At 36.6% G+C, this 8,077-nt stretch overlaps 1 non-coding gene across 1 annotated transcript; it reads left to right on the top strand.

Moving 5' to 3' along the window:
• The first annotated feature begins 634 nt into the window (after positions 1-634).
• LOC112997974 (small nucleolar RNA R71) lies at positions 635-741 on the top strand. Its single transcript, XR_003263021.1, has one exon. It is a non-coding gene; the product is annotated as a small nucleolar RNA R71 (small nucleolar RNA).
• The last annotated feature ends 7,336 nt before the right edge of the window (positions 742-8,077 follow it).

Below are 8,077 nucleotides of genomic sequence, written 5' to 3'. Positions count from 1 at the left end.
TTGTTGTTGCTGTTGCTGCTGGATTGGTGGAGGAACATATGGTCTGCTTAGGCCAGCAACATTATGAAAATAAGGCTGTTGTTGTTGCTTCTGTTGTGAAGGACTCGACCATCTAAGGTTGGGATGATTCCTCCACCTGGGATTGTACCAGTTGTTGGAGAGGTCATAATTGTTTTGTTTTAGCTGATTTTGCTGCTGAGGTTGAGGAGGTCTATTGTAGATGTTTGCAGCATAAGCTTTAGGCTGTTCAATTGCTTTAGATTGTTGCACAGAAGGGCAAAGGTCTGTGTGGTGGTCGGCAGAGGAGCATAAACCATAGAGTCTGGCAACAGGTGCAGATTTTTGATTCATGGCCAGTTGGGTTACCAGGTTAACCAAGGCATCTAGTTTACCTTCAAGCTTCTTAGTCTCTGCTGATGAAGACGAATTCGTGGCTACTTCATGCACTCCTCTAATGACAATAACATCATTTCTGGCAGTAAATTGCTAGGAGTTGGAAGCCATCTTCTCAATTAAATTTCTGGCTTCAGCAGGGGTCATGTCTCCAAGGGCTCCACCACTGGCAGCATCTATTATACTTTTCTTCATGTTACTGAGTCCTTCATAAAAATATTGGAGGAGAAGCTGCTCAAAAATCTGGTGGTGAGGACAATTGGCACATAGTTTCTTAAATCTCTCCCAGTATTCATATAAGCTCTCTCCACTGAGTTGCCTAAATCCTGAAATATCTTTTCTGATGGCCGTGGTCCTGGAAGTAGGGAAATTTTTTTTTTCTAAGAATACTCTCTTGAGGTCATCCCAGCTCGTGATAGATCTCGGAGCAAGGTAATATAGCTAGTCCTTTGCCACTCCCTCTAAAGAATGAGGAAAAGCCTTCAGAAATATGTGATCCTCCTGGACGTCTGGGGGTTTCATGGTGGAGCAGACAATATGGAATTCTGTCAGATGTTTGTGCGGGTCTTCACCTGCAAGGCCATGAAACTTTGGAAGCAAATGGATCAGTCCAGTTTTGAGAACATATGGGACATCCTCATCAGGGTATTGGATGCACAAGCTTTCATAGGTGAAATCAGGTGCAACCATTTCCCTTAGAGTCCTCTCACGGGGTGGAGGTTGTGTCATGTTCTCAGAATGTTCAAAATTAGAATGTTCAAAACTATAATGCTCAAAGTTAGGATGTTCAAAATCACCAATAACAGAATGCTCAGGATGCTCAAAAGGTTCTAAATGATGTCTAACTAATCTATGAAATGTCCTATCTATCTCAGGATCAAAGGGTTGTAAGTCATATGGATTGCCTCTAGTCATACACTATATTCAGCATGCACAACTAGTTGCCTTCTTTTGTAAGTAACAATGTAGGTTTGAACTACAGCTACCATTAAATGATATTGAAATGACTTGAAATTCTGTGAGAAACCTTATAAAATGATGAGAAGATAGCACAAAAAATTTCAAACAAAAATTCAAAGCCTAACTATAGAAGCTAAAAATGATAAGTTAAGAAAAATAAGAGAATAATTCTTGGAAAATAAAAAAACATCTGACAGAATCGCAATTTTTGGAAGAAGGAGACCTCATACAGCCTATGGAAGGCTTCCATGGCATGGGAAATGTTTTTCTACCCCAAATACATATATAATATTAGCGATTCTGATAACCGGAGCAAAAGTTATGGTCGTTTGAAGTTTTGACAAAAATCTAATTTGCTACTTTTTGGAACTTTCAAATCTGACCAAACTAAGGGCTCCAACTATTTTCCCACAAAATATGGATCAAAAGAAGTGACCACAAAAAATTCAGCCAATAATAACAACTATAGCTACCAAAACAAAAAATCCTAATTAATTCAGCAAGGGTGGTCTCTAAAATCCGTCGCTAAGGGATTTCCACTACTACCCTGTTTTCCAGTTCAACAAAAGTGGTCACTATATCTGTCGCAAAACACTATTCACAGCAAAACACCAAAACTGAAATAGGGGAAGTGCTGAATAGAAAAACTAAAACAGAACACACAATAAACAAAATAACAAGGTACTAAACAATACTAACACAACACGAAAGAATTAAACACTAACACAAGAATTAAACACTAACATGACACTAGCTATTATGAACCATTGGACACTGCTCCCCGTCAACGGTGCCAAATTTGATCGAGGCCATACCCGAATCAAATAAACATTAAAATGCAGTAAAGACAACTTGGGAAAGTTTGACTTTAAGTGTGCTAATGGAACATTACTTGGGTACTCTAAAATATCCAAGGCATACAAAGTTTACAACTCCAAGACCTTAGTCATGGAAGAAGTTATTCCTGTAAGATTTAATAACACAAAGCCTGATACAAAAATGTCAGAGCTTGATGAATCTTTTGCAAATTTAAGACTGAATGAAGACATTGGACCATTGGTAGAACAATCTACAGGAACGAATGTGTCTGATCAAGTAAAAGGACAACCTCAAGAAGAAAGAGAACCAACTGGACAAATTCTAAGCAAGAACCATCTAGAGAGTCAAATCATTGGAGACCCCTCAACCAAAGTCCAAACAAGAGGATCTCTTAGACAACAAGGTTTCATAACTCTCATTTTAGAAGTGGAAACCAAGCATATTAATGATGCTATGGAAGATAAGAATTGGGTAAAAGCCATGCAAGAAGAACTAGAAAAATTCAAGAAAAATGATATTTGGAAGCTTGTAGAACTACCACAAGAAAATAAAGTAGTGAGAGCTAAATGGGTGTTTAGAAACAAGTTGGGCGAGTGATCGAGGCCGTACTTGAATCAAATACTCATTAAAATGCAGTAACTAGGAAGTGATCCTAGGTCGTTTCCCAACGAGCAATGATAGACCAAATGTTCATAATAGATAGTAGGAAATAGTAACAAATTTGGGGGGGGGGGTTGTTTGCTTTTGTAAATTAAACAGCGAGTAAAATTGAATTAGAAAATATCTGAATTAAAACACGTTGCTTCCCCTTGATTCACAAGCAAGTCTCTTATCCTAGGTTGCGAGAATTTATCCTTTATCAGTTCAACCACTTAATCCAACCCTAAATTAAATTACTAAGCGAAATTTAACATAAGGCATTCATTATGTGATTAAGAAGCACATACACCAATTACTCATAGACGATCATTAAGCATGAACGTAAATTAAGCGCAGAGACAATTAATCAAGCACTAAGCATGCATGAATTAATAGCAACAAATTCAGAGTAATTAGTGAAGAGGAAAAACTGAACAGAATTTAACAATAATGATAGAACCTCAAAGAGAACTGTGCTTGATCCTCAAGAGAAAAAAACGTTGGGGACTTAGCCTTCCATTAATCAATAGAGAATGAAATTATAGATTGACGAACAAAATTTTATTGCTAAAACGAAAAGTCAGAACTGGAATTGCAAAAACGAAAAAAAAAGGAGAAAGAGAAGAGAGAGAGCTAAACTAGAACCTTGGTGCTATTATATAGTTTTCCAGCCCCAAAGCTTACAAATTTGTTTTAAATCCAAGCCCATAAATAAAATCAAATCAAATCTAGATAAGATAAGATTTTGTAGAATAAAATAGTCTGCCCTCTTCAAGTCCAAGCCCAATTCTGGATTCAAGCCCAATGCTTCATTAATTCCTGAAATTAGATTAAAAACATCAATTTAGCTTAATGGGCCCAAATAATAAAACTGCCTAATTAATTTGACAATTAAGACTAATCAGTACTTAAAATGGTGCAAAAAGGGTTAAGAAATAGGAGAAAATAATGGCATATCAACGAGGCATGTAAGGTTGCGAGAAATAAGCCAAGACTGGTTGCCAAGGGTTAATCACAACAGGAAGGTATAGATTATACAAAAACCTTTTCTCTTGTTGATTGTCTAGAGGCAATACACATTTTACTCTCATTTGCAGTTCATACAAAAATGAGACTATATCAAATGGATATAAACACACATTCCACAATGGGTTGATACAAGAGGAAGTCTATGTAGAACAACCCCTAGGGTTTGAGAGTAACACTTTTCCACACCATGTTTTAAAACTAAATAAAGGATTGTATAGAGTTACGCAAGCTCTTCGAGCTTGGTATGAACATTTTAGTTCGTTTTTGTTAAACAATGGTTTGAAAAGGGAAAAGTGGATACAACTCTGTTCCACAAGAACTATGACTCCTAATTTATATTAGTTCAAATTTATGTGGACGACATTATATTTGGTGCCATTAATGAACCTCTCTATAGGGATTTTTCTAAGCTAATGCAGGTAGAATTCGAAATGAGTATGATGGGAGAGTTAAAGTTCTTCTTAAGACAACAAATAAAACATACTAGCAACGAAATCTATATCCGTCAAACCAAGTATGTCAAGGAACTTCTCAAGAAGTTCAAGCTGGAAGATGCAAAAGAAATGAAGACTCGTATGCATCCAACAACATGTCTTGGATAGGACGAGGAATCCAACAAAATGAATAACTCATAAGACAGAGCTATGGTTGGATCCTTATTATATCTTACTACATCCAGACTCGACATATTGTTTAGTGTTGGACTATGTGCCAGATTCCAACAACATCTAAGGGAAGTTCTGTAAGAACCTGCCTCATCGCTACGATATCACTACTATAAACCACATGAATTTCAATTTTTAAATAAAATTACGTTAATTGGCTTATGAAAAATGAGAGTAAATTTTTCGCGATATACGTTCACCAAACAAACGCACAATTACTTCAAGGAATATATATATATATATAAACTCAGTACACATCATTCACATAACGTAAAGTAAACTAGTTCATACATATAATTAAATATGTGATTTACGTCCTCAATTCAAAAAGAATTATAGAACCAACTATGGAGGAGTTGATTAACAAAATACAACTCTCTCCCAAAATGATCCCAACATCATCACGTCGGCTTGGCGGCTCCACAAAAGAATCTCACTTCACGTACTCTACTGTTGTCTATCCATTCCCACGAACGAAGGTTCAAGATCATCACATGTACCAACCACACGGTACAAAAATTGTAAGGGTGGGCTTATTATAAAATAAATCAACACAAATATCAAATGACCATGATTGGTAAGAAAACATTAACAAATAGCATAATAATACACAAGCATCCATTAGTCCAAAATATACTCAACAAGTAGTCATCATCCTTCTATAGTCCAATCAATCATGCTCAGTATGATGCATGCACCTGACCTAAACTCTCAAATGCAATGTGGTACCATTGATCGAGAAATAGCCTAAGCGTGTCCATGCAACACTCTCACTTAGGAAAACTAGGCAACAAGTGTCGAGGTCACCCTGTCGTGCACAGGTAACTCCCCCCTTCCCCCCCATGGTGATAAACCTGAGTCTCAACGGAGTTTCAAATTGAGTGACATGCCCCTAAGTACAAGTATTCCCCCTCACGAGAAACTACAAGTATTTACTAACAAAGTTTATACTATTTCCATGCAATATGAAGCATGAAACATGGACACCATTAATGCACTGACCGTGAATAATTAAAGATTTTAAGCCATCCTCCTCCAGAGATGCTTAAAGCTCTTTAACCACTATATTTGCCCCACCAGGGATATTCATTATGGTCACTACAACCCCATGTACATACACAACATACATCATCACAATGAAATTTTCAACATCAACAATATCTCATCTCAATGTCATTATCAACATCAACATCATCTCATCTCAATGACATTATCAACATCGACATCATCTCATCTCAATGACATTATCAACAACAACAACATCATCTCATATCAACATAATCATCAATAACAACCTCATCTCATATCAATTATTATCAATATCATCTTTAATAACAACATCATACTCTATCAACATTATCATAAACATCAATGTCACCTCATATCAATTAATATCATTAATAACAATATCATCAGTAAATCACATTCCGCACATACATACATATATAGTTCATGTATGAGATTCACACTCCCCAAGTCTTCAAACAACACAAGTCTAATAAAAATAATAATGTCATTTATCAATAACAGATGTATCACATCCCATTAGTCGAAACCATTATTTTTCTTGAAAACCAACATACATAGGGACAAACATACATTCCCATAATTGGATTCCCTAACCTTAATTATGGTATTAAAGCCATAAAATTATAATAAACTCCTATCACCTATCGTGAGCTCTCTGTCAGCTCCTCCTTGTGTCACTCAGAGACCTCTCTCATTCACGTTTGTCGGTCCAAAAGCAAGGTTTTATATACCAAATCAAAGGGAATTTATTATAGATTTCAAAAACAAGGTTAATAACAACATTTGGGGTCAATTACCCTTGTCAAAACAAAAAGGGGTTAAGGGGTATTTTGTGTTCTACTACAAAGAGACGTCATTTTGAAATTCTGACCACGCCAATGTGACCAGGTTTCAACAAAGGTCACAAAAACAACATCAATTTTATAAAAAAAATAACTTTTACAACGTCTCATTTTCAAGAGTTTTTCAAAGGAAGTGTAAAAACACCGTATTATAGTAACCAAAACACAAGAGACACTAAGAAAAGTTCAAACTAACTAGGAGAAAGGCTTAGAAGTCAAGATTACCTCAGAGAGGCTATGAAAGAAAGGATCGATAGCTTATTCTCAACCGAATCCTTGAGGTGGATTTTGAGGATTCCGATCTGATTAAAATGTTCTTCTCCAAGTGGTGGTTCAGTGGTAATCAATGGCTGCTCATGGTGGCCACTAGTGGTCATGGGTGGAGGAGGAGGAGTTTCTAGGGTGGTTTGGATGAAGTTTTGAGAGGGAGAGGCGTGAAATCGTGTTTTTCACGCTGAAGAACGTATTTATAATCTATAGATCTCACTTAGCAAGCTTTTTTCGCTAAGCGAGAATGCACTTTTGGTGCTAAGCATGAATTTTTGTGCTAATCTCAAACCCCTCTCGAGTTGGGATTTGCGCTGAGGGCGACAATTTGCGTTCAACGCAATACCCTATTAGGTTGCAATTGCACTTAGTGCAAAGTGTGCTAAGCGAGATGTCAAAAATTATTATTTTAAAAATTCTAACGGTCAAAACTTGAATACCTAGGTTATGAACCTATAGTTTAAATTTTAAGGCGATCCAACGGTTAATGAATCTAGGATCATGGTTTTACTGGAATAGATTTAGGTAGAATTTGAAATCTCATAATTTAAACTTAGGTCAATACAACTCCACATAACTCAACATCCACATCAAGCAAATCACACATGGCTAATTCACACCATACCTCAACTCATCCAAGTCAACCATATAATCAAATAACACAATAAATACACTTAAACATCGATTTACAATTAGCAAAATTTCAGGGTGTTACAAGTTCACTTCGCTGTTGTCAAAAGAACATTTAGATATTTAATTGGAACTCCTAATCTTCGTCTTTACTTTAAGCAAAACAATGGAATCTATATCCATCAAACCAAGTATGTCAAGAAACTTGATGCAATCCTACCCCGCAAGGGCATTGGATAGAAGGCTCCAAGAAGATTGAGCCAGAGATGCAGGAGAAGGCCCTAGGGTTCTCATGAGCCTTAGGGTAGATTTCGGGCTCATGGGCTAAGTATGAGCCCACTTATCTTAGTACATATTAGATTAAGGTTTCATTGTTTTTGGGCCTTGTATTTAGGGCTCCATAATGTAGGTAAGGTACCCTAGAAATGTAGGATTTTTTCAGCCCTTGTATTTTAGGGCACCTAGACTAGTTTTTGTATTAGGGGTAGTTTTGTAATTTCACACGCATTAAGTGAATATTTGATGTGTGTGTTGGAAAATAAATTTAATTGAATTGGGAGAAGCCCAATCCAATTAAATTTTAGAGGGGGAGGTGAGCATTTGCTTGCTACACCCCATTGCCACATCATATAGTCACACTTTATGCATGTGCTTCATGCTTTACATGCCTCATGCCACCTAAGCATACTTAGTGGAGAATCTTGGACTTGATCTTGAATTTAGTGGGCTGAACCATAGCTAAAATTCACTAATCATAATTAGTGAAATTTTGGCTCCAAAGTTTGGCTCCACAAATTCAATTTC

The sequence above is a fragment of the Glycine max genome, chromosome 9 (genome assembly GCF_000004515.6).
Source record: "Glycine max cultivar Williams 82 chromosome 9, Glycine_max_v4.0, whole genome shotgun sequence".
Classification (NCBI taxonomy): Eukaryota; Viridiplantae; Streptophyta; class Magnoliopsida; order Fabales; family Fabaceae; genus Glycine; species Glycine max.
Note: the sequence above shows the minus strand (reverse complement) of the source record. Positions and strands in the feature narration are given on the sequence as shown.